Source organism: Varroa destructor, unplaced genomic scaffold (assembly GCF_002443255.2).
Source record: "Varroa destructor unplaced genomic scaffold, Vdes_3.0 BEIS01000004.1, whole genome shotgun sequence".
Classification (NCBI taxonomy): Eukaryota; Metazoa; Arthropoda; class Arachnida; order Mesostigmata; family Varroidae; genus Varroa; species Varroa destructor.
In genome coordinates this window covers 50582075-50608266 of record NW_019211457.1, presented here as the reverse complement: position 1 = coordinate 50608266, position 26192 = coordinate 50582075, and the positions used below count along the sequence as shown (strand labels likewise).

General features: G+C 43.9%; 1 protein-coding gene across 2 annotated transcripts in view; it reads left to right on the top strand.

The window, feature by feature from the left end:
• LOC111249184 (uncharacterized) overlaps window positions 1-26192 on the top strand; it is a 74587-nt gene that overhangs the window by 28572 nt on the left and 19823 nt on the right. The window contains exon 2 of one of the 2 annotated variants that reach the window (XM_086987756.1): window positions 24165-24980. The exons of the other annotated variant lie outside the window; for it this stretch is intronic. The gene's annotated coding sequence lies outside the window, so the exon portion shown is untranslated. The remainder of the gene's footprint in view (window positions 1-24164; window positions 24981-26192) is intronic. 2 annotated transcript variants of the gene reach the window in all.

Below are 26192 nucleotides of genomic sequence, written 5' to 3'. Positions count from 1 at the left end.
TTCAACTTTGTCTTTAATTTTACCACTTATCAGAACGGCGCCTTTATAGTTCCAATCTTTTCATCGAACCTATTGTGGTGAACATAGCACATAGTCTTCGAAGTTGCTAGAAGAAGTGGCAGCTCGTTACGGCTGGGGTCGATTCGTGCTGCCATGGCGCTACAAAAAAGCGCTACGCGCAGGTGAGCAAAGGAAATCTGTTTTTGTGTACGAAGGCTCCGTTCGTTTGGCGTGGTCCATCTGGGTGGGACGGGGGAGTCGCGCAGGCTTCTACCTAACAAGCCATCCGCCACACAGGACCAAGCGGCCAAGCACTGTAAGGTCCCTGGGGGGGGGGGGGGGACGCACCGTTCTAGGGCATAAATAAAATGAGCTTTAAGAAAATCAAGTTAACTTGCTTAATTATTCGCTGCTGTTACTTGGATTGCTATTACTGCTGGCGCCGTATTGAGTCATTGTTGTAGGGAAATGCGTTCGGTGGCTTAGCAGAAGTAGCATGCCGCTGAACAGGGAAGGGGGCTCGAGGAGGTTACTTAGTTAAATCGAAGGCAGGGGTTCCAACAAAAAGTGAAAGAAGAGTACTGACGCTTGAACTTGCGACGTTGAAAAAAGGATTCTTTACTTCCACCTGTTGCTATGGAAAGATTTTGATTTTGCATCTTTGCTTTTTCCATGGGATGAGTGTACGCTAATTTCACACAAGTATTATATAGTCGCGTCTATTGCCTGTCACATACAGGTTCGACAGGAGCGTTGCATTTTTTTTGCGAAATCTGTTAGTCCGACTCGACTAGCTGTTATACAGGATTCGCGGCCTCAAAACAGGCCGTTCATCATTTTTCTAAATATGCGTAAGTCAGACCAGGTATACTCTACTTAAGTTTACAGTACTCTAGTGATTGTTTGTGTAGTAGCGGTACGCCTAGGGCGAGAAAACGACAGACCGACAGCTCGGCCTGTCACTACAGACTTGAACTGTTGACCGGGAGAAATGAAGCGAAAGTAAGAAGAAAATGAGTTGAAAAAGAAGAATCCCTTTTTCTTGAAAGGACTTCCCGTCGCTTCGTTCCCCTACGCAATCCGTCCCAGCGCTCCGCCCTCAGGCCGCGCTGCTGTTACCGTTATCTTCGGGAGCTTCCTAATTGAACACACAGCAATGTCCAAGATACGTTCATACCAACCACCCACCCACTTACTTATTATACTCGCCGGTTGCTGCTTCAAAAATGAGTTTTTTTAATCTCACAATCCCTTCCAGCTCCCGGCCTTGATACGGACACCCACAAGCTACCAGAGAACTACCCCATTCAGTCCCCTTTCTCTCTGTCGCTGGCCAACAGTAATGTAGAAAAGCTCGTCAAAAGCCACACCACCTTCTCTTCTAGAGAGGTGAATCAAGTGAGTATCTGCATTACGGATATCTGCGACGATGGAGACGGCGTGCGTAACCTATCGTGCCGACCGAGGTTCCTACTTGTCTTCCTCACCCCCTTAGAAGGCCTGCGCTGGGGTTTAGCAGCCAGTGGAATAGCCCAAAAAGGGAGAAGGCCATAGCGAAAGGGGATTGCGAGGTAGCGGGATCTTTTGACGTAATACTTCGTGAAGATGAAAAATGACCGAAGCTTGTACCGCGCGCCAGTGGATGATCTCGCTCAGTCTATAACGGGGACCTCCTTCTAGGGCAAACAGTACGGGAAACGCGGAAAACATTCCGACAGGATCATGTGATCACCGCAGTCACGCAAGCAACCGAATGTTAAATTAGCTGGATATTTGTATATATATACACATATTTGACCAGAGCTCAGGTATAATCTAACTTCAATTCGTAGACGACTGCAAAGGCAAAATAGTTAGTGCACCCGCTGACATTCAGTAGGTAAATCGTTGAGTGATTTTAAGGAAGGTTACGTGGTAATTGGTGCATTATATTTCCGAGTCTTTTATTCAATGGTCTGCTCGTCATTGGTTATCCTAACAAAGGAGCGACTGGGTGTTCGGGACGTCCTGAAGTAAGGGTAAGTAATAATTTACGAAAGCTGATTCTATATATGAGCTGACTGTTTGCTTGCAACTAGCCCCTATCAATAAAAGCGTTTACTTGATAAAAGTACTTACGGCAACGTAACGGATCCCTTCTTGAATAACAGATCCCGATTTATCAGAGAAGGCATGTCTATACTATCCCCGCTTCGCTCCTGCGGGTTTAGCAAAACGTGTGCTTTTTCCATTACTTTGTTTGACTGTATTTTACAGAGTCTAGAGTTAATGGAAACATCAGCATTGGATATTTAGCGAATTGATTACATTGATGCCTGTATATTGCGAAAAAGCAAAACAATGGAAAAAGCCCGCCAGTAAGTTTTTCCTCGTTCTGCTGCAAAGAGTGTTGTCTTTGCCAACACACAGTGCCCACCTACCGAAAAAGGATTACCTCCTGAATAAATGCAATCCCTACCCGTAGCACTCCCATGCGGCGTAGGTTGTACTGTAGCAAAATCCTTTTCGCCCAACGAGATCAACAGAAGTTTCAACTCCTTAACTTTGCCATCGGTTTTGTCCATTTCGCTCGACGTGTCCTCTTTCGTCTGTCCATCAAAAGTTATGCGCATATCTAAAACCTGCAAATGCAGTAACTTAGCAAGGAATCTTTCAGACAATTGAGATGCCAACAAACCAATTTTTCATCGTTGAAGGAACAGTATACATTTTTAAGAAGTAGAATAGGTATCACAAGTAACATCCAGTTCGTTACGATCTATGTTTACATAATATAGTTTTAAACAAGGCGCCATTACAAGGTTAGTAATGCTATTTAGTCTAGACAGCCTGCATTTTGAGAATATAGCATGAGATTTTTATACCTAAATACCTCTGATTGATGGCCGTACCTGCATGTAACAGATAAAGATCGCAAGCCATTGTTATCAGAAACTGCGAATACAGACTTCGGCATTAAATAACGAGAAAAAACTGAGTGTAGTTATACGAAGCGACGCTATTCGACGCTTATTTATTCACTTTGGAGCTTAGCCTAGATTACGTATATGTAGAAATTGTGCAGATAAGTCTCCTTGAAAAATATCAAATACACAGAGTCGTCAGGGCATAGCGCCGTTTACTGCAGCATTTCATTTAACTAAATAGAGGAGTTGTATCAAACGTATCCGTTGAAGTTGTGGTCTTCTTCGCTATGATCTTATCTATCTCCCGCGCTTATGAAGTGATTTCACTAAAGATCGTGAATGAAAATAGCCACTGTTATTGTCCGTTGTGGTCGTTATAACGTGCTTCTTGGTCGAGTCTGTTTAGCGCTACGGAGCCGGTTAGAAAGGTCAGGCCTGTAAGAAAGACGATGGGTACTCTTTTGCCTAGAAGAAGAAGAACGTTAGCAAAGGGTTAATTTGGTACGCGAGAATAATAAACGCGCATAAAATCGAGTAACCCTCTGGCCACAGTCATCCAGTTAGTAGGGGTGCAGCTGCCAGCGCCACAATAAGACGAGAAGACTCGACTCTCGAATTCTGCCGCCACTACCCTTAGGGAGATCTCGAAACTCGAATTAGCGAATTACAACCTCTTGTCTTACTAACGCAACTCCTCGGCTGCCAGCCACTCAGAGTCACTTGGTCACTTCAACTCAATAAACGCCTGTCATAATGGAATAATAGGGTATTGCCGCCTGCCCGCAGAGTCTCTGAGGCGCGCTATATAGTAAAATCCTGTATAAACCGTACAGAATGTTAGGACTTGAAGAAAGCTTTGATTGTTCCTAGCTACTGCTGCGTAGCCTGTTAAAATGCTAATTTACTATTATTTTTCTGTCTGCGTGCTCTACTATGGCATTGCCTTATGTCATATGTCACATTCTATATCGAGTAAATGATTTTCAAGCGTAAAGCATACCGCGACCATTAATGGCACTAGACGCCACATGCGCAAAGGGCTGCTACAAGGTAATAGCGATTACATCTGATATAAAAAGGTACACAGCGGCTCCCGTGATCAGACAACGTAAAAGTAGCCTTTCCAGGCTCGCTGCTATACCTAAAGGCAAATTTTGGAGCAGCGTTTCAACTGTTCGTGATGTCAAAACTAGTAAATTAGAATGTATGACAATTTTAGCCGGAAAAAATTATTTTTTCATTTAGGCTCCGAACCTTGGCTCTTTAAAGTAGGAAGCTAACTGGGTGCAGTAGCGCTTCGAGCCATCAGTGCGCTGCTTACTGCAAAGGCTTTATCGACATCTTTGACCTATTTACTGCACGTTTTGACTGGCTATTTTTTAACAGCGTGCAAAAAATTTGTACGGCTATTAAAGAACATTAGGTACGATATAGACACACAGGCTCCATTTAAATGCTTTCACCTAAGTTTTTGGCCTCCTGTATCGATATATGGATGCTTTTTTTATTGAAGTAATGCGTCACCAATTTCAAAATAATAGTAATAATAATAAATATAAGCCAAATAGGCCTTAAACTGGACGCGAAGCAGTTCGAATTGGGCGTTTAGTTTCTCCTCCTTTGAAAAAATTATGACCTCCTTTACATTTTTGTGATTACAAATGATCCTTTCTATTTTATCATTCAGTCAATCACTCAAAAATGTCGATTCCGTTGTAGAATTTTGAAATAATTTATACACGATTTACCTTATTGTTTTCTACTTTGAATTGATTCGACAATACTTCATTGGGGATGACAATTGTATCCCGCGAACGAAGAAGGTTTTAAAAATGTACCCCCTTATTTACCTTCCGAAGTTCGCTAAAAATAACCTCAAAGAAATGACGTTGCCCTTCAAATGACCAGGGACGACCTTTTCATTGTAAACTGATCAGAAAATTTAGTATTACTTGCTCCTACACTTTCCGTCTCTCAGACCCTAGACATCGTATATGTCGAAGGATGAAACTCAATGTTCCCATTAGCAAATCCCCGCTAAACAATAACGCCTTATTTACATTTTCTGATGTATTTCTGTAATAAATCGGATTTTTTTTATTTATGCTGTTACATACACTCTCTGAGGTTATGAGTCTAAACTCGTCCAGGGTATATGCTACATTCTGAGTTAATGCAATATTTCTAGCTACATTTAGTTCTCACCCACTTTCATATCCAGCTGGATATGAAAGCCTTCGTGCGCAGTGTCGTATGTGTGTTTGATTGGTTGATAATTTGAGGCGATCTATCCGGTGACACAAATGATTTGAGCATGGCACGAGAGAATGGGGCAAGCTTAACTGAAACGGCGACTCAAGCGAGAGCATGCTAGAAAATGTTCAACAAGTCCTGGTAGATAGTGCCTTGGTAACGTGGCCGCTTAACATTATCGCAGAGGTTCGACACCGTTTGTTACCAAAAAGAAGTTCAACTTAGGAAGTAAACTTGAGAACGATTCGGTTGCAAAGATTAAGACTAGGATAAGACAGCGATAGCAAGTTATGGCTCGATTTTTCGATAAACAATGATTCAAACGTTCGCAGATATCCTGTACTTTTTCAACCTCTCCTTTCTGTTGATAAACGTATCGTTTCACATCAACCTTTTCCCAATCGTCTGCGGGGAACCTTGCGCTTGTATATTTCAAATCACACGGAGAAATCTTAGATTTCAAGCATCAACAGAAAAATATTTACCTTCATGCTGGTAGTCCGTCCAGCAGTAGCGGCCGGCCGTAAGCCAGCGACCGCCAACTTTCTGCAGTGCTGATGCCCCTCGCGCCCCAAAAGCACATTGGTCATGGTAGTGTTCAGTCAGTGGAGCGCCAAGCTGTTCGTGGAGCTGCTATAGACTCCATGGCTCGAAGCGAACGGGACGCAGTGGGGACCCAGTCAGAAGGAGCCAGCCAAGGGAGAGAGAAAAGCCATGAGGCAGTAAACGCTACTGGGATGGCAAAAGAAGGGAACAGAGCAGCTATGCACAAAGTGTTTTACTTGATTATCCCCAGGTGATCACCAAATGACTCTCTCGATTCCAACATGACCAGTTCTCTAGCTGGCTAGTGGAAGCAGCACCAGCTAGCTCTCATAGCCGATTCATACGCCCTGGAGGGGCGCATTGGGGATGCCACGCCACCCGGCTACACTGTTACCGTAAACTGAGAAGAAACGACGTATGGGGTAAGCGGCGTCAACGATGGGAGGGGAAATGGAGAAAGGGGTCTAGGGGTTCAGGACCCTCTGAATACACCCAAATGGACCGCTGCGGTTCGTTTTGCGGCCATGTGGATTATCCTGCGCGCCAAACGGAGAGCAAAGCACGCTGGCAGGTGGAAACCCAGCCACCGGTCAGTAAACGAGACCGCGCCGTGGCTGGAACATAAGATACGTTGTTTTTAGATGACTGCTATTTTATGGTTGTTCCATGCTGGCTTCAGATCAGGTGACCTTACAAGGACCCCGAAGAGCCCATAGTTAGGGTTACAAAAAAACCTATGAAATTGCACATGGATTCAATGAATGTATAAGTATACTATATATATATATATATATATATATATATATATATATATATATATATAGTCCGTCACCGTCCGCATAGAGTAAGCACATCACGGCACATACGCGTCTCCACACTATCATCCGATAACAGTTAACACGCCCTTGGTCATGTATGATTTGTTGCATAATTAAGTTGACATATAATGATAGTTTCTCGAGTTGAAATGTTAGATACTACTTATTCGCTATTATTTTGATAGCCGATTGCCGGACACCATCGAGCGCTGCATAGTACCATCTACTTCGTAGTTCATTACCGGCCGCTTGCGGTGTTGCGGCACAAACGTCCATTGTCGATAGTGGTATTTACCACTAAGCATACTTGCCGAGTATATCTCCAGCAAGCCATCGGCGGTGTAGGCTATGTATAGCATATCATGTCCTTCTCTCATGCTTTTTGCTTCAGCCTTGGCAATTCGAAAACTCTTAGTAGCGTTAGTATCGGTCGAGTTGGTGGAAAGTCGTCTCCTTTTATTAACCCGTGCGCGTCTTCCACCCACACAGACCGACAGACAGACACGCTCTACCGTTTTCTTTCTGTACAGCCTTCTCCTGCTTCCTATCTATCCGCTTTGACGGTTAAAGAGCCCGTATAAACGGGTAGCGGAAGGCAAGGCCTCGACTAAATGACTTGGCTTCGGAAGACCCCATGGGATCCAACTCCTGAGCCCTCGAGGCTTCGGACACCGCAGACTACTGCAAAGGCGGCTAGCGAAGTCGGCGGTAATAGCAGCTACTGTAGCTGCGGCAGGACTTCAACTCGGAACGCGCCCAGAAAGTATGGCGGTGGACGTGGCTTTAGTAGCGGCGCTGAGAGCAGGCCATCAGAGCAGAGCGAATTTTTGCAGCCAACTTGTCCTTCCCTTGGTTGCAAGTTGTGTTTCCACTCGTTAACACACCCCTGCCCGCACAGACGTGGCTGCGACGACCCATGGGCATCGCCTCGTTTGGCCCCGTTCGAAGTGTGCATAGGCAGGCGCGCAGAGCGCGTTGACCCTTTTACGCAGCAGGCACGAGAGAGGAGCGGCCCGTTAGCGAATGCCCTTGACACTAGTGTGGACTAGGCACAGTTTCATCCACAAAGACATAGGGTCACAGAAAGCCCCTCTTGCCCATTAAACTGTTGCTTTGCACTTCCAACAAAGGCTTAGACATAATACGTAGTTTAAGTAGCATCGCATTTCATAAAACTACATTCGTGAACACAAGAACAAACTCTCAAGTCAAGAATCAAGCCAGCTACAGCGGAACTCTTAGCGTGAAGTCAACGGTAACCCTAAATAAAGATAATAAATAAAGTGTCGCCAACCATTTTGCTAAACAATACATTCGTACAAATGGCAGTTTTAAAAAAAGACACGTCTTGAGAAGTTATCGTTAGCGATCACCACACTGTAAGCCTATTAGAATATTTTTATTTATTCCTCAGCTCCTTTTCCAACCGCCCTGTTAACTTAAAATTTTCAAAGAACTTTTGCGAAAAGAAAAAAAGGCGAAATTCACGAACTCAACGACTGAGCTGTTTAGTAATTATATCCCAACAAAACAAGAAACATTGCAATATGGTATAGTCCTATTATTTAGAGCGATTCAGAGTTTATGCATACTTTTGTACAGGCCATCTCGAAAATAGTTTTAGCATTTTCTACGAGTAGGTCTAGACTAGACCAAAAATACAAACTCTGTTTACAATAAAATCGATCGTTTCAACATAAATTTCGATATAAAATGGTGTGCCTCCTTTGATGGTTACCCGATTGACATTAATTTCATTCATGACAAAATATACTGTATGTATTCCGAAACATCGCCAGACGTTTCAGCCTTAAAAGCATATGCTATGCTACTTCGGAATCACAAAACTGTCCATTTTCTGTCACCAATTTAGAAATCACGGTCCGAATAGTAAATGCAGTAGCAATAGATATAATAAAAGTAGAACAACTGTATGATGATAATAATAGAAATGCAACATGTACTTCTGAAGGTCAGTCACTATGTCTACTGTATTTTGCCAAGCTGGACTATTTAATATAAATTTATGTTTCGTATTCCCACCCTTGCTATATCACCGAGCAGACATCTTGTTGGGGTATTTGTTTAACTTGAGTTGCCTTCGCGATGCGAACTCGCTGACACCGATGGGGTATTCTAAACCCCACTGCGCGCATCCATTGACCATTTCAAATAGGAGTTGAGGTTCAAAGAATGGAACAGGATTTGCCGTTGGTGAGAATGTCCACGAAGCCGCCATGGCAAAACCGGTAATGGATTTAAATTGCTGAACGAGCCCTAGCTTTCATCCCCACTTAGATCCCTATTTGACGTGGTTAGTGGGTTCTATGTTTTTAGCCCAATTAACCCTTATTAACTGGTAGGTACTACAGTCGGTTGGTGTTCGTTCTGCACCGACTCAGTTCCAGTGGATTCGCCAGTTACTGCAGAGCTGGCCACTAGAGGCCGTCTACCCTAAAAGGTGAGGCTATGAGAGAGATGGCAGCCTATTTTTATGGCTAAGTTCTAAAGGATGAACGAGCGGACCATAATGTGGGGGAATAGTCGAGAAGGGAATTGATGGGAGAGCAGGCGGGGGTACGAGACTCAAAGGGTGAAAAAAGACGAGAGCTTTGAGCGGATCGAGGCCAACTACGCCAGTAATGGTCCTTGCTCGAGGTGTTGGTTTTCGGTTTCGTGGCGGTCTTCCTATGTCGCTCCACGCAAACCGAGCCTCAACCTCGGCCGCTGCGAAGGGTCCATTTGGAACTTGTGATAATGGCGCGGTGGCAGCACTACCAGCAACAGCGACAATGGCCACCGTCTGCGGTGAAGATTTGTTATGAGTGTGTCCGCGTAGGTGGTTTTTAGTTGGCTAGTATCGCGCTGAAGCTGGCGACGTCACTAATAATAATAACAATAATAAGGCACTGTGAGTGCAAAAGCAGATGGTGAGGCAAAATCCAAATTAGATAGGGCGAGACGCTAAAACCGTCGGACACCCGCTTTGGTTCCACTTACAATACGGGGAGCTTCATAAACCATATAGGTAGATGACCATAACAGGTCGCTATACTGCGAGATAGAGTAAACTGAACGAAAAAAATCGTCCAATAAACCAACAAGTAAAGTATATGTTCTTAACTTCCTATCACACGTGACGTTGTGTACGTTAATTGATGCGGTGATTGTTCAGAGCACATATTCTCGCATAGCACCACCTCGAAAAAGACGCCTAATGGTGCCTTGGCTTTTCAACAACAACCATTGAAATTCATTAAAAAGTAGTGACTCTACCCAAAGCAGTATTTCATTACGGTATTAGAACACTTACCGTTTAATGGCTGTTAATATTGTAAATGGTTTTGGCCAAGCGACAGATCGTGATGCTAGAAAGAAAATAGGCATCGACTCAAATTTAAGGTTTATTATGGTCATGACTGTGTAACCACTTCTCTAAAAGTAATTACAATTATTGCAGTAATTAGATGCGCAGACTGCTGATCACATTGACCATAAACGATCGAAACAAGCTTTTCTTTGGAAACTGTGCGTTTGCGTACCTAGACAAGACGAACATCATTGTGTTATTTTTTTGTTATTTTCATTTAGGACAGGTATGGACGATTTCGAAAAATATCTCCTTTTTTTGGGAACCAGTGACACGTATGTTTGCCACCCAGACACGCTCAGCCTTCTTGATTCACTTTCTGTCTGTTTCCTATCCTCCATCGTATTCCTCAATATTAAGTATCGCTGAATTGATGTTCTCCAGAGATTTGGCCATTTACGATTTACCACCCCACCCTATGCACCTCAATATTAGTTTGAGCTCATTTCTTGTCCGAATTCAGGTACCACCGAATTCTTGTTCGTAAACTTTCAAGAGTCTCAATTCGACGAGGAAGCTACCAGGCTTCTTTCGCTCTATTCAGTCACCAATCGTTCTTTCCACCAACAGAGTGCGGCGATTTCTTCTAAGCAGAATTGTATGATCATATATGTCTGTCTATAGCCGAGTCGGGCGTTCGAAAGAGAGAGCCACCACTACTGTGCCTGCTTGCCTGCTGGTCTCTTCTGTGATGTGCCACCATTGATGGGGGTCTATGGCCCACCTGGGTTGCTCTCTGCAACCGATCAGACCCACATAGGCCTCGCCAAACGGATAAACGGGCTAGCGGACGCAAGTGCGGGTAGGTGAAAGCAAACGGCCACGAGCGCTTCAGTCGTCGTCGTCGCCGCTAAGGAGGTAGTGGTGGTAGTCTAGTTGCTATAGCCGCCTTCGTTGGAGCAGCAGCAGCAGCGTAAAACGGGCGTAAAAACGACGCCTGGAGCTCGGAACAGGCCTGCTCCCCCTTTCCAAGCTCGCCTCCTTGAGCTCATTCAGCAGCTCTGTCTGTGGCATCATTGCATGTGGGCTATTTTTATGAATTTTGAATGGAATATCTTTATTTGTTGTAGGATTCAAGCGTACCTCGTTGCTTGCCGCTTGCCGCCTGCCGCCTGCATCTATTGGAAGGAGAGACGATTGCGCGATATACGCCCGGTGGCAGCGCCGGCATCGGCTCTGTCCGCGCCGGCTTCCGAGGGCCTCAGGCGGTGCAGGCGTTACAGACGGGCGTCTTATCGCAACCAACTGTAGGCGGAGAAGAATCGAGTAACTCCACGAGCGCCGAGAGGATCCGCGAAGCAAATCGGCCGCGATCGATATAGCGAATGCTGCCTGTTTCGTTCGCTGATCTGTCCATGTTCTATGCTGAATCGGTTGCTTACTTGCTTGCCCACAGGGATGCGCACTGCACCTATAGAAATGGATATGTTATAGCGGGGTTGGGTAGAAACCGACCGCGAAGAGCACAGAGCACCTTAGAGCGACCTTACGGTAAATGCTCCAGGGCCAAATCCATCGTCCTTCTACTCTTGCTCAACGGAAAATGGTTTCGCTGCCTATTCTAGCGAGATGACTCTCCTAATGCCGAACCAACTCTGTTGGGCTCTCTTTCTTTCGACTCTCCACAATTTTACGTTGTGGGGACGTAAGTGGGATGACACCGCCATCAGCATTGACAAAGCCGTCAATGCTAATGGAGCATGGTGGCATCCGCGTGGACATCCAGTTGACCACGATCGCCTAACGCTTAATGAAAGCGATGTTGGATTTGGGGCCAGTGGGAGATGTTCATCATCTCACATAACTTGTCGTGACAGGCATGTGAATACAAAAGTATGTAGACAATAACATGGGTCGATTTAATTTATTTCATTCGCTTTTACTACACCAGATCATAGCTAGATAGTATATAGGCCAAAATCGATTTGGGATAGATAATCTTTTGTTTTTGAGAAACAACAGTCGTAGTCTAAAAGAAGCGACTCAATACTTTTGCTGTGTGCAGTTTTCTACGCTTGGTTACCCATTCCTAAAACAATGTCTTGGGTCTTATATATAAGGTCCAAGACATCATTTTAGTCGATCAAACGGCTATTTTTCATAAATAACTCCTAATCTGCATGATAAATTAATGAGGAAGTGGACATGTGTTACTAAAAGAAGGCAAAATTCACGTTCAGTCTTTGTTATGTCCTACAGACTTAGGTTCGGTTGAAGCGTCGTGTGTAAAAGAACGAGCCGAATATCAGCCAGTGCTGAAACGCGCTAACAAACGTCTCAATGGCTGGCCGTCGATTTAGGCCTTAAACAGGTACTGATTCAGCACTTCTTTTTGTGAAATTCCGAAGCGACGAGGCTTAAATGGTCGAGTTCCTGCGACCAGGTTTAGCTCCCGCGCTTCAAGTCGGAGCTCAACTTTCGCAGATATTCGAGGAACCCAGCTGTGCTCTCTAACTTGCTCTGGACAGTATCACGCCATTTTGGTTTACTGTGTTCACTTTAAGTTTCGAAACAAGAAAAAAGCTATTAGAAATCATTATGATAGCTTTAACCTGTCCATCTACGCCATACGATAACCACTGCTGCCATCTACACTTCCACCGGTTCGCGTTTTGTCGACGCTACGTGACACGACTGTCGACTAGACTTGTAAAGGCAATGAAATTACATAACGGATGCTACGACCCACATAATGGACCTTGGCCGGCGGCTCGAGCTGGACGACGTATGCCATCAGTAAGAGCAAAAGTAAAGCCAAGAGTGGAGGCGGGGTCAGGAATTGCCATCAGGGAGGGGGGATCGAAGAGAGGGGATACGGGGGAGAGAAACCGTGAATTAGACTCGATTGTTCTGTACTGCCTGAGTAGGTTTGTTCTTGGTAGGTCCCCAGCTTTATTCCATATATATATAGGATTGTCGAAGCTATAGGTAACGCCGCTAAGTCTAGATTAGCACGTTTGGCGATGTGACGCGTGGGCTGTAGATTCACGCCTCCTAGAAAGGGTCAGAGGCTGCGGCTTATTTTTGTTCGGGTGGCTCCGTGAACGTGAGTGCGTTGCTCTTAGTCGCGACTCAGTCGCTTGTTTCTGCACGCCCGAACAGTAAATGCATGAGGCCTAAATACGTGTGTATATCTGAGTGTCCTCTTAGCTATGAAGACCCGCACAATGCAAATACAGGTACACGCGCCATTCTATACCATGTAATAGTAAGCACGTGCACGCGATGTCATCATTGGATGGCCGTATGTGTGATATACCAGGTCATGCAAGCAAGGGGGGCATTTGTGCTAAAGGCGAATAGCATAATTAAGTGTCTAAGTCTACTACTAGAAAAGCTTGATGCGTATAGGTAAAATGAAAAATCTTCGTATATTATGTTTTTTGGTACATTAAGATTAGCTGAGACTAACGCTAACTTCGATCTACTTCATTGCTGACGATGTCAATATCAAGCAAATGGTAGGTAAGTGAAGAATCTGATCTCAGTAAAGAGCGAACACATTAATTAACGAGCCCATATGGAAAATTTTTCCTCAGTTTTATATATCTTACCTATATATCCTGTCTCAACATGATGTTTTTCTCTTCAAGCCCACATAAAAATGCTTTATAGTTTTACTTGTTTTCAATAATAATAATATCAAGCATAATGCAATTAGCTGATTTTCGCTAAACAATCTTTAATTATAGGGGAATTGCTTAAAACTGTATCCAGCGAAAAAGCGATGGCTCAACACCCAGCAACCAATTACTCTTTAGCTCCCACTGCGCATATCACATAGTTTTAAGCTGTTTTCGTAAAAGACTGCCTTTGGGAGGGGTATTGTCATCAGAAATTTAGCAGAGAATCGCAATATTTGCTGTTTTCATTTTGATTCAGTAGAAGACTACGGGAAAACTAAGGGCTTCCCGTAATGAACGAGATATTCAATGGTAAGCCCCTGAAGGCTGTAAACAACACAGCGATCTCGCAAATGAGGACAAAGCCAAGACATCAGCCTCCCTAATAGCTACAACGTTTTGATTTAAAAAATTCAGCGACCTAAATTATATTTCGTTTTATTCTAAGTTCACAATGTTTATTAAAGACGTAACGTCAAACCATTTGCGAAAAAAATGTACGTCGAGCGCGTAATCGACCAACAGTTTATTCAGCTTGTGCGTTTGAAATAACGTGTCTATGGGTATGGTTGCTAATTCTAAACGGCTATTGTGCGTCAATGTAGCTACTACTAGCTGTTTTCCGGGGATCACCGGAAGCGACTAACAAACCGTGCTCAACCCTTACATGATATCGCCTAATATAGTTGCTGTTGGCGTTGTTTTTAACTTCCCCGTTTTTTATTCAATGTAACAATATAGAAAGAAGGTCAGAATGCCATTCCAGCAGTCACAACAGAGCCATGGAACATTTACTTGGCAGCGGCAGGAACTACTACCAGACCGAACTGATTGTGGCAGTACGGCACTGCCACAAGTGATGCCAGGCACGTCGCAGTGAGAAAGTTTCCGCAGCAAACTGTTGCCAGTCGGTAGAATCCCTTGACGGAGGACAGGTATAAATAAGGGGTTGCTTTCATCAGTTTCCTCAACAGCAGCAGCATCATATGAATCTACAGTGGGGCTTACCAAGATCACTCACTCCGCAGACTCCCCACATCGCTACCCTTGTGTCGACTGGCAGTCCAGTGAGCCCTTCGCGCAGCTTTTCGCGAAAAACGACTATTACCACCACTGCTAGCACTTCTATTACTACCACTAGTACTGTTTTGCGAGCGGTAGCAGAACTACCATGATCGGGCGACTACAGGAAGCAAGATCAAAGCTGAACGATATTCTGCGAGGCCGCCGCCAAACCAGACGTCTTACCAGGAGTCTGAAAGTGCGGGAGAAAAGAGTAGCTCGAAACCAGGGCGTAGACGAGGGGATCGTAGCTAGGTCCGTCTTTCCCCTGAGGGAGCGACGCCAAAGCGGTGGATATAGCAAGGAGGTAAGGGTGGCTGAATTCTTTACCTCGTGGGACTACAGATCGTCATCTGCTGTGGCAGTTGCAGCCGTCTTTCTCTCCCGCCCCGCCGGCCCACATACACGAGCCACTGCCAGTTTTCTGCTTCTACCAAATCGAACCGCTAGGGTCGGAGTCCAGTGGCTCGATGACTATGAACACCATCGAACGAAAGAATCTGTGCTACTGGAAACACGGGGGTCGTGGTGGTCTGCTCAAAACACCTATCGGCAACGACATTTGCTATTGTTTTCCCGCACCCAAATAATGACAGAGGGAGCCCAGAGAACAGATGCAGACATGCGACGCGCATCCTCTTAGTGATGTCACCGAAAACGACAGCAGCGAGAATTCACTCTTTCGTCAAACAGGGAGATCCTATGTACCGCGAGGGCCAACGACACTCCCGATAGTTCTAAACGATTTGGGCCATATGGAATACAGCACTGGTCTTTCTGTACGGCAGTAGTACAGATGGCTAACTGACAGAACCATAATGTAAAATCGAAGAAGTCACTAGGTTACGCCTGTCAATGAATATACATGCACAACGCTGCCAATAACCCGTACATGTCCCCACTTATATCGCTTACTTGTATACCATGTACCCCAAATTTTTGTTTGCTATTAGTTAGTTGTGCGGCTTTACGTTGTTCAATAGTTTTACACGATAAACTAGATTCACCCAGTTACGAATCTTCGCTGTTGTTATACGTGCCAGTGACAAAGCTAGACTTCACAAAACGGCCTAGTACATTTTTTTTTGGGGTAACACGCATTGTTTGAGAATTACGAAACTATGGAACCGAAGAGAATCCAAAGTATCATGTTGAGCAACGGTTGTATCTGAGCGTTCTATGTTCGTACATGATGATTATCTAGACTCGATAGCTAAAGAGATAAAACCATCAAACTTCATACAGCTTAAAATGTTCGACATAGCTCACAGCCTAAGGTATTAAATAATATAGCGGCACCTCTACACGTTATCCCCCTTATTGCTTTGCCGAATATATTATAGACAGTCATATACCTGAGCTATAATCTATACCAATTTGGGAATTGCTAACGCAGTCTGAATGCTGTGCGACTTCGAAGGTTTTTGCCCCTCGGCAAAGGGTCGAAATAATAAAGGCAACATATTCCTTTGGTAAGCCTTCTCGCAGTTCCGATTGAGGAGGGTCGATATATGTTGGCAAGGCTGTTCTCGTTAAAGATGGGGCACACCATGAAGAATAGGGCCGTCACAGGTAACGATAGGGTTAAAAAAAAAAGCATACTGATGTCGTAAAAGCATACCGTTTGATAAAAGATAGGGTCTTGTAAAAGTTCACCTACGTGAATTGATGTCATGACGTGTAACGTGGCAAGAGCATAGTGTAAGGCCGACGGGGTACGTAATGAAACAATAGACAATGGGTTCTCCTAGTGGTGGTAACGTGATCCGAATGCGCCCTTACCAATATTGTGCGAGAAATGACGGATCTGGCTACCCGATGAACTTGTGGCTTGAACAAAATGCAGAGATTTGCCGTAAGTAAATAAAAACAGATATTTCAACGGAATCTAACAGCGTGATTCGCGACGAACGTATCCATTCTATGTAACCACAAATCAATAAGGCTACAGTATCAGCTCGGAACTTGAACCACTCACTAACCATGTTCAAAATATCTCCTCCCTAATCCACAAATAACATTTGAACGATATTAGTAGGCATAAACTCATGCCTCTCAGATCGGTCGCTACATATCAGAGATTCCCGCTAAATCAAATGTTGGGTTGACAACAAGCCAAAAATACAGAAAATCTAAGAGCCTCAAAAAATGGGTCCGGTTGAGCTCGTGGAAATTTTTCTTCGCTTCACCTAGGGGCCGCATGAAAACTGGTAACGTAAGGGAAAAACAGAAATTTTTCATTTTGGTAGCAATTCGTCTAGAGCATTAGATAACGGATCATTTTCATTCAGATTGAAATGAATTTGTTTTGTTTTAAAAAGGAACAGGTTTCAATAATAGCGGATCAGTGCGTTTCCGTTTGGACGCCGTGCGGTGTAAAGATTTTTTCTTTCACGAAATTCGGCCTATGTCTGGATCGTTGAGCAAGCAATAATCATGATTAATAGAAGTAGTAGAATAAACAGAACTAGAAAATTGGCCTTACTTACATTTCATAGAAGTTTGCCTTTTCCGAACAAAGACGGGTTTCTCTTATTTGAATACATATTTTTTGTGGCAACAAATTCTTTTCGCAGGCAGTGCACCTGCGTACGCTTGATTAGATTGATTTACAGCACAATGCAATTACGGAGCCTCAATAATTTAGTGTACTGGTTCATTTTTAATTCACTTAAATTGCTTTTTTTTTTAATGCTGTATGTGGGTGTTCTGCTGTAACGTGAATTATAGGAAAGTTTCTATTAAACAATTATTAACATTATATTCAAATCTGGTCAAGAATAGCAACGTATAGCGAGTGACTCGCGTACACAAACACAAATTAATTACAAACACTTTTAAACGTGGCTGTAACTATTCGAGTTGTGGGGAAATAGATACGCCGTATCGGTCGATACGGCGGCTTCTTCAATTCATTTCATCCATACGCCGTCTTATGGTGGCCAAGCCGGAACTCTGCGCCGAAAAATGGCGACATTCGACAGCGATGCTTTAGGCATATTTACGTATCTCTAAATCGTTCAGCGTCTATGTCACTCAATGAAAAAGACTCGTTTCTGGTATCCTCCTCTTAAGCGCTTCAATTTTTGAGCGCGGCGATCATTGTACAGGTCTTCCAGTGACACATGCAATATAATAGATACCTACAGTCATCTAAAGTGTCGTATCGTTCAGACATTTTAGACACCATTCGGAGATCGGGGTGGTCTAAACGACTAACCCTTCTCTATCACCTTGTGATCATGCCTGCTGCGGAAACAGCAATCGCTGCTACTTTGGCCTAGGTTGTATAAAGGCCTAGGTCGTCCCGAAGAGCCGCTCCGTTGTGCAATGACACAGCAAATTCACCTCCACCGCTATCATTCCCACTGCGACCACCAGAAGCTTTACCTCTGCGTCTAGGACGGTGGCTCGATTCCGTTTTGTCGTTGTCCCCCTCGGGCGTCGATCGAGCCTAGTGAAGTTAGCGCTGCCTGTCCCCTGTGTGGGTGGGTAGTGGGATAGTCCGCTCGGCCGGCTTGGCCGATCGACGGTGATCATCCATAATGGCTCGCCTCAATCGACCTACCACTGTCGCCGCTGCTACTACGGCCGCATTGAATATCATTGAAGGCGAGCGAGCAACGCAGCGACGGAAAGAGCGACGAACCAACCAGGAAGATATAGAAGAGCTAGTGAGGGGTGCATAGGCAAGTTGCTCAGTTACCCGCCAGCTTGGCTGGATGGCTATATGCCCGGCTGTCTGCCATAGGCTGGTAAGAAGGTCTAGTGTGACAAACTTAGAAGCAGCTACCATAAGCGAAAGCGACGGGAGAAAGAGGTGCTGCTTTCCAGGTTAGAGGGGTTGAGGATATTGGAGCCGGCACGGAGAACGGCGAGATGCTGGTAGTGGTAAAGAACTGGGAACAAGGCACGGAGAAGGCCTTCATATAATACATTGTGGCAACGCTTAATATCTTCTTCATCGTTGCATCTCTCCATCTGTTCAATGCCGATGGAATCTATCCTCAGTGTCGCAGCGATCAGCGACCCAAATTCATGTGAGTGGTGTTTTGCATCCTTCGTGATTGCGACGTACACCCAAACGCACCACCTGTGTTGCATTTTATCCTGCTCCCTCCTCTTGTAAACCCACGTATACCTGTCAGAAACTGAACAGCAAAAGGAACATCATCTCCATAGAGACTGTCACCTGCAACGACAACGACGGTCGGGGAATTCGGGGACCGGCTCAGCTAACAAGAAAACGGACCTAGGGAATTTTTGTTGAAGAAAAGCCAGACCGAAGCAAGCATTACAGAGGTTAGGTCAGTAGCGTTATACTGAGCTGGGTATAATCCAATTCGATGGCAGGTACAAGTAGTAGGCGAGCAATGGCGGGCAAAGCATTGGCACCAATGTAAGCCTGTATATCTCGGATATGTTAAGGCAGTGGACTAGCTAAAGTGATGGGTGAGGTGGCATCCTTTTCTAGTGGGAAAAAAGAAAGCGAAAGCTAAGGAGCGTGCGGAGGCGGGACTTGTTGGTCACCGTAAAGGACCGTTTTACTCTATATGAAGTGGGGCAGCAGGTGGTAGTAGTGGAAGGGAATAGGAAATAGAGGGGAAGCGACAGGCGCAACAATGAGCGGCAAGCCGTTACAGGTGGACGCACACTCAATTGATCTTAATCGACTATTCACTTGACATAAAATGGTGATCTAGATGCCAAGTATTCACGCTGAAAAAAATTAATTTCTCGCCCGAGAGATTGCAGCCTGTATATCCTTGTATATGATGCAATTAACAACAATCATCGATACATTTATGCGTCATGTAATTGCGAACTATACAACCAGGCATTCACGTATGTTCTTGTAATCATTCAAAGGGGGATCTAGTGTGATACTAATGCATCAATCGCAAAAAAAGCTTGTCCTTACTCATCAGATGTGTATTGCAGGTCTAGTACATACCGATGATGGGGTTTGAGTCTGCGAACCTTTTCAGCCGGGATTTTGCCGTTTCAGTTGCTACGTCGGTGTCAATTGCATAATAGGTATAATTTAGACTATACAGTCCACGCTTTGTGCCGAACATATCACGGACGCCATAGACAATATTAGTGAGATTTTCTGTTCGGTTCCTAGCTACTGTCTGCCTGTATTCATAGTTTTTAAAGCAGGATAGTATTGTCTAAAAGCTAGTTAAAAAGTTATGTCGAAGTCATTTGACTCAAGCTCTTCAAGTCAAGTCTGAAGATCCGACTCTTTGCCCACGATCTCCGATGCGTAGCCTGTACGGATAGCAAGTTTTGCGTGGGTCTGCTCAAAAGAGAAATATGAGTGATATTGAATCGCAATTAAGAATTCCTGAGATCTTTTTCTTAGTTCAGCGGCTCACTTAGCGAGGCCAGCCTCTCAGTCTGAGTGGGGGGGCTCGGGTTATGTCTTGCCATAAAAACTTTACGACTGCTTTAGAGTCTTTTTTTAGACTATTTAATTTAATAGATTCGTTCACTCTGCCAATAGCAGACATAACGACCCGACGGCATGTGGTGAAAGCATAGCAAAATATCAACGAAGAAGGACCAGGGCAGATCGAAGCAGACGAAGTCGATTCAAACGGAAGACAAAGCGCGCCGGAGAGAGACAGCTGAAGTGAAAGAGCGCCACGAAGAGAACCTGATCACATTAAATTTACTACCATCCCCACAGCTCTGGTGGCATGACTTACACTTTTATGAATACCATTTACATATCGGTATAATTCTGTTGCATACAGGGTGATTGAAAAGTCGCTGTGCACTCGGTCTTCTCTAAGACTGTGTAGCGACAACTTTGCACGCATCTTTCATATAGGTAAATCCATGCGAGGTTGGCCTGTTATGACTATCTAGATGACACGCTGTAAGAGAAGACATGGACGAGAAAGTGTAGAAGTTGTTGTTTATCAAAACTCAATTCTCTTTATCATTCTGTATTTAAAAGTGTATCTGTATATATATGTATATTTAAAAATGCAGTAGACGCATCCAGTCACAGGAGTATCGCGGAAGTACAGCAGAGGATTGCTATGTTTTCTTTGATGCGCTCTGGCATCAGAGACGCACGATAGGGGGGTTGAGATCTGCATCAACTTCCCATGTAAAAAAGGTTCATAGTGATAAGAAATTATAGACCCGCGCACACGAGAACGTGCAGATAAACCGCCTAGCCCCAAGAGTGGCGCATGACTTCCAGAGTAATTAAAAAAAAATACTACTAGGTTCATAGATATGAATTTTATCGTGTGCAAGCTATGGACATTCACAAAAGCACGCAATTTTATCAGTGATAAACGGGACGTAAATGTTCAGGGTTTTACATTCGGTACGTAAGCCAGCTTTTGGCATAACTTCAGGACAGGTACATGAACCGACCTTCGCGATCGGCCAGCCACCCATGCGACAAATGCTTGCATACTTTTGTTAAACATATTGTTGTCTGTAATGCTATTTTTAAGAAAATGTTCAATATGCCGATGCTCAGTAACATCGTACCAGACTGTTAGCCATTGCAAATCTCGATTACTTGTCTACAGATGCCAGAATATAGATGCGTTGTAAATACTTTACACCATGCACAGATTGAAACACTGTGCTGCCTAACAACAACAGATCTGTCACTGGCTACAACTGCTATCCATGTGATGACAGTTGTATGGGCCACGGTGTCAACTAAGGGAATCTTAAAAGATTTCTTGTGAAATCGGGACCACGGTTGGCAACGGCTGCAATGGAAAAAAGAGACTCAGTAGCAGCAGTACGTACTACGGCAAAAGCGGAAGGCAGGCTATATGTGCTAAAGAAAAGACTCCTCGATACCCGTCTCCTGTGTTAGGAGGCGGCAATCCACGCTATTTCAAATGGGGCTAGAGCTTTGTCCGACCAAATGCACTTGTGCTGTGGATCTGTTCGGCTCTGCTGGGGGTATCTAGAGTTCTTTTATGATTACTCGAAGTATAATTATGAAAAAGAGTTACGACACCTTTGGATAACCAGTAGAACAATTCATCTTTAAAGCGATTGAACGTATCGGCGGACCAACGAGTTTGCTAATGATGAATACAAAGTTGATTGAATATAATTGTACTCAAGGTTCACTGTAGTTGCTAATTTTCGACAATAACCTTTTACTTTGCTTATAAAAAAGAGCTTTGGAAATGTCTGGGTTTTGAAGACTTTACGGAAAGGCAGTCGGCCGTTTTCTTCAGGACCTACCCAACTGGTAAAAAATATCTCTTCGCTAATGTATCATGTGCAGAAAAGAAATAGGTTTGATGTATGCCGCGTTCGTCAGGAGTTTTCAGTCCTGAGATCTTATATTGGCAAGTGAAATTAAAAGAAGAACTCGCCGTAAAGGGCCTTATTATTTAAACACCACCACCACATACAATTAGATGAATTTCCATTAACTTCATTTGAGGGGGGGGGGTGAGAGGTATTTGAAATTGGTCGTTTACAGGGTAAATTTGAAAAAGTCTCATTTAGAAGGTTTTTATTTTACAACTACTAAAGTAATAAAAATGCGCAAATTATTGCATCAAGGAACTTTTTGCCCTAATATGATTTCTAAATTATTACGGCGCAAAATTATAAGCAAACTAGCATAGGATCATCTGATATTAGATAATAAAATCATTTGAGTGATTACAGTAATTATTGTTGAAGCTATTGCATTGTAAACATCTACTAACACCGTATTTTTGACTCACCGTGTATATAGGGTGACCTGGCTAAATCTGGACGCTTGATTATGCTTATATAGGATTATATCCTATAGAAACAAAAACAAATATACCTAAGAGATGTTCTGCACGTGCTTAAGGTGACGTCCTTGACAAACATATTCAATGTAACCACGATCCACCGCGACTACGGCTCCAATTTAGCTCGTAGACCGCCCCCAGGCTTATGTCGAATGCTCTTTTTGCAGTCGTATACTTTTTGAGAGATGAGTAAATAAATCGAAATTGTCATTTCGTGGTTTTTCAGAACCTTGCCCAATAACGCGTTCTATATGCAATACTTCAGCGGATTTAGCTATGGGTTATATAATGTGCTTGCTCGAGAACACGCCCACATTATTATTTAGTCAATCTTGCACTTATTAACTGGTATAAGGCAGTTGATTCACCGTCTTTCTCGAAAGCCCGGAGTTTTCTTAGATACCTTAGCAATCGACGTTTGTTGAACTCATATATAACCTTCGTCGGTGACACGTTTTCCTTTCCGAAGGAATAGCATGACGTCTTCCCTGTGCACCAAGCTCACAGCATGAGCATTGACCAGAAAATTGCTTTCGCGCATAGTGAACAGACCTTCTAAGACAAGAGAAAGCCAGCGATAATTTCTGCGGTTGACTTTTGTATGAAGGACAAATGATTTCCCGTCAAAGGAAAATCAAAGACGACCTACTGACAGAACTGAGTATCAAAGATCTCTTACTTTTATCTATCCTAGAAAGCATACGTCTGACTTATATGACATACGACATGTAGCTGAAGCTCTAGTGTTGAATCTATGTTCTGCTATGAATCTATCTTCGCATGAAGTAATTTCGCCAACGGCCGAATCGAAACGAAATCATAGCCAGAAGTCTACGTTTTTTTGCCATCGACAGCCCTCAAGTCCGCGCTGTTTTTGTTCCTTATGGATCTCCGTCCGCTTAACAGCGTTAGAGCCTGCTTTTGCAACATCTGTTACCGTATACTCATTTGGAATACTGTCGATTTGAAATAGGCTAAGAGGTTTGTAACTTTGGTCGTGGTTGGTCCGATCCGATGAGGTAACAGCTATTGTCCGCTTAAGTTTAGAACATGACAGTTTGTCGCCATGGCTATAAGTTTGTCCACATCCACCTTAGGACAAAGTTTCATTCATGCCGGCTTGGATGAACCTATTTGGGAAAGCGCACGAGACGAATTTAGTCCAGCCATCCTGAGGAAAAGTTTTTTTTTATGCTATTAGACTCAAAAACAGTTTTGTCTGACCAAGAAATGCGCCACAACTCGACGCATTGATATATTTGACTCATTGATCAATTTTAGACTTTTCCTGCAAAACTGATGAGAAACACAGAGCAGCATATCATTATAATCCGATATTGTTAATATATTATTAACATAGGATATAATGGCGTTAACACATTCACTAAGCATAGAGATCTGACATGCCCTCGTTCGTATACAGCAGACGTTTTCAGGCGTTACAGTTTAAACGCTATAAGATGTTGACCAGCTCATGATTTCTGGATCTAGAATTCTTTGTACCCCTTTGTGGTTAACCCCGTGCAATCGAGTTACCTGCACAACATAACCTATGCTTCTGAAGTTACACAGATATCTTCAGCCGAACCAGTGTTTTCGAAGGGCAACGTTCTTAGACAGTGGTTGCGGCTGTATCGAGGGGATAAAGTTGATAGCAGAACGGGCCCAGCCAAATTCGTTACTTTAATCTGAAGCATATATAAAAACGTTAATTTGCCATTTTGAGCATATCTGTTGAATCTCTTGGAAATAGTATTAATCTATTTTATATACAAATTGTGTATTTATGTTGCCTACAGCATCGTGTGGCGATGGTACAACAAAAAGGCTAAAGCGACAATCCTCCCTAGAAAAAGCATCGCGAACGGTACCCGATATCAAGCCAACATGGAACACTCGGAAGAACTCGACGACAGGCGGCGCAAAGATACAGAGTTAGTGCGAGAGAGAGGGAACGGCGTCCATGAAGCCTGCACTGTGAAGTAGACGAGACGAAAGGAACCTAACCTCTCCGAGGCGCGGCCGACAAACGGAAAAACGAAGAAGTGGTGGAAGAAGGAACGTTCGAAGAGGCAATATAAAGAGACCAACCGGCTACAGTTAAACGAGTTGTCGACAAGAGGCCATGGCCTGAGTCTGAGTGTTAGCTCGGCTAACATTACGCTATGGAGTAACCGAACAGCGACATTCCCCGATGGTACAGTATAGCTAGAAAAGCTTTGAGGCGAAACACTGGCTGACAGCAAAGGCCGTCGTCACTCCAGGTCTAATGCTCCGATACACAGGGAAAGGCTGAAATAGTGAGGAAATCATCCACTCCAGGCTAGCAGTGTTCGAATAGAATGAGAAAATAGAGAAAGCAGAGTAGATACGTGGGTGTGTGAAGTGCGAAAGAGGGCGAGCTGCCTCTTTCAGCAAGGGGCATAGAAAGAAGACGTTGCCTGCCCATGAAGGAAATTGAGAGGACACCAAGACAAGTTAATGAAATGAAATCGACTACTGCTGCTGATACTGGAACTACAGAAGGAGGGAGAGGAACTAGCAAACAGCCTTGATACGACTGGCTGGCCTTACGCCTTTTCAGAAAATGGAGGTGTAAAACGCATATTAACACGGTATGTTGGTCGAGCCGTGCACTGGCAAACTGATGTATGCCTACACAAATTTTCCATTATCTAGAATACACTGATCAATCAAGCTAGACGTCAACATGCACGGATTTATTTCGTTATACCTTTTCCAACGCTAAAACATACTTTTCGTATGTTCATGGTTTGTGAGCATGCAATACAAAACAAATAGAAGAAAAATATTGTGCACAATCTATTTATGGTACTCCCAAAAAGTCATTAAAGCGTCATTCAAAATAATTACTTTTTGTATTCCAGCCCAGATACGAGCAACACCACTTTTGCACCATAAAAGTGTGCCGCTTAAACATTATAGTTGTCAGATGGCATACACAAGACACCCTGTTTCGATTCGAAGTAACGGTACTCGTTGTCTTTAACGGAGCAAAATGACAGGGTGTACTATTCTACGTTAATACGAAACCAATTGGCGTAACTTGATTTTCAGGACAGGATTACGTTATTGCTCTCTATTTTCGGATCTATTGTCTTCTGTATCGCGCTGTCGTCGAAACAAAAGCAGGGTTAGTAGTAGATTTATAGGCAAGTAAGATTATATGCTACGGGAGGAAAAAAGGACAATCGTTCATTAAACAGCTTCGGACAAGCGGACCGATCGGGGAATTAGCAAGAAGTGGCCCCGATTTCCTCAAATGGAGGCAGGAGGTACCAAAGTCCGTTCAGCTAGCATCTAACCGTGTATCGGTGATCGAATGGGCTGGCCAGATTCCTTGGCTGGGTCTTTGGTCTACTTTGGTGGATATTAGTGTGTTATTATTATTGAGAGCGCAGACGGACGATAGAGCCAAAAGGGAAAGGGGACGAACGAGACGGAACAGGTAATTAGTCCCTGAGGAACCCGAATGAACGAATTTGCCAGAGCAGATAGTATGGAAAGGAACCTAACGGGATAACCGAAGCCTGTAACGAGCCTCGCCAGGCCACCGGCCAGCAACATTCAAGTGCCTTTCGGCCGCAACTAAACTGACTCTTGCCTATAGAGCCCTCCTAGGAAGTACCTAGCTAAATGTGATGAAGAGCAACGGGAGGTTGACGGACCGATCAAACGTAGCAGGTGCCATTAGCTTCGCAAATTCGACTCACAAAATATTTAAATATATTTTAGCTATTTTCTTGTTTAGTAGCACGCCCTATTTGTTGCATAATATTAATAAGATGCAAGAATGTTCTTCACAC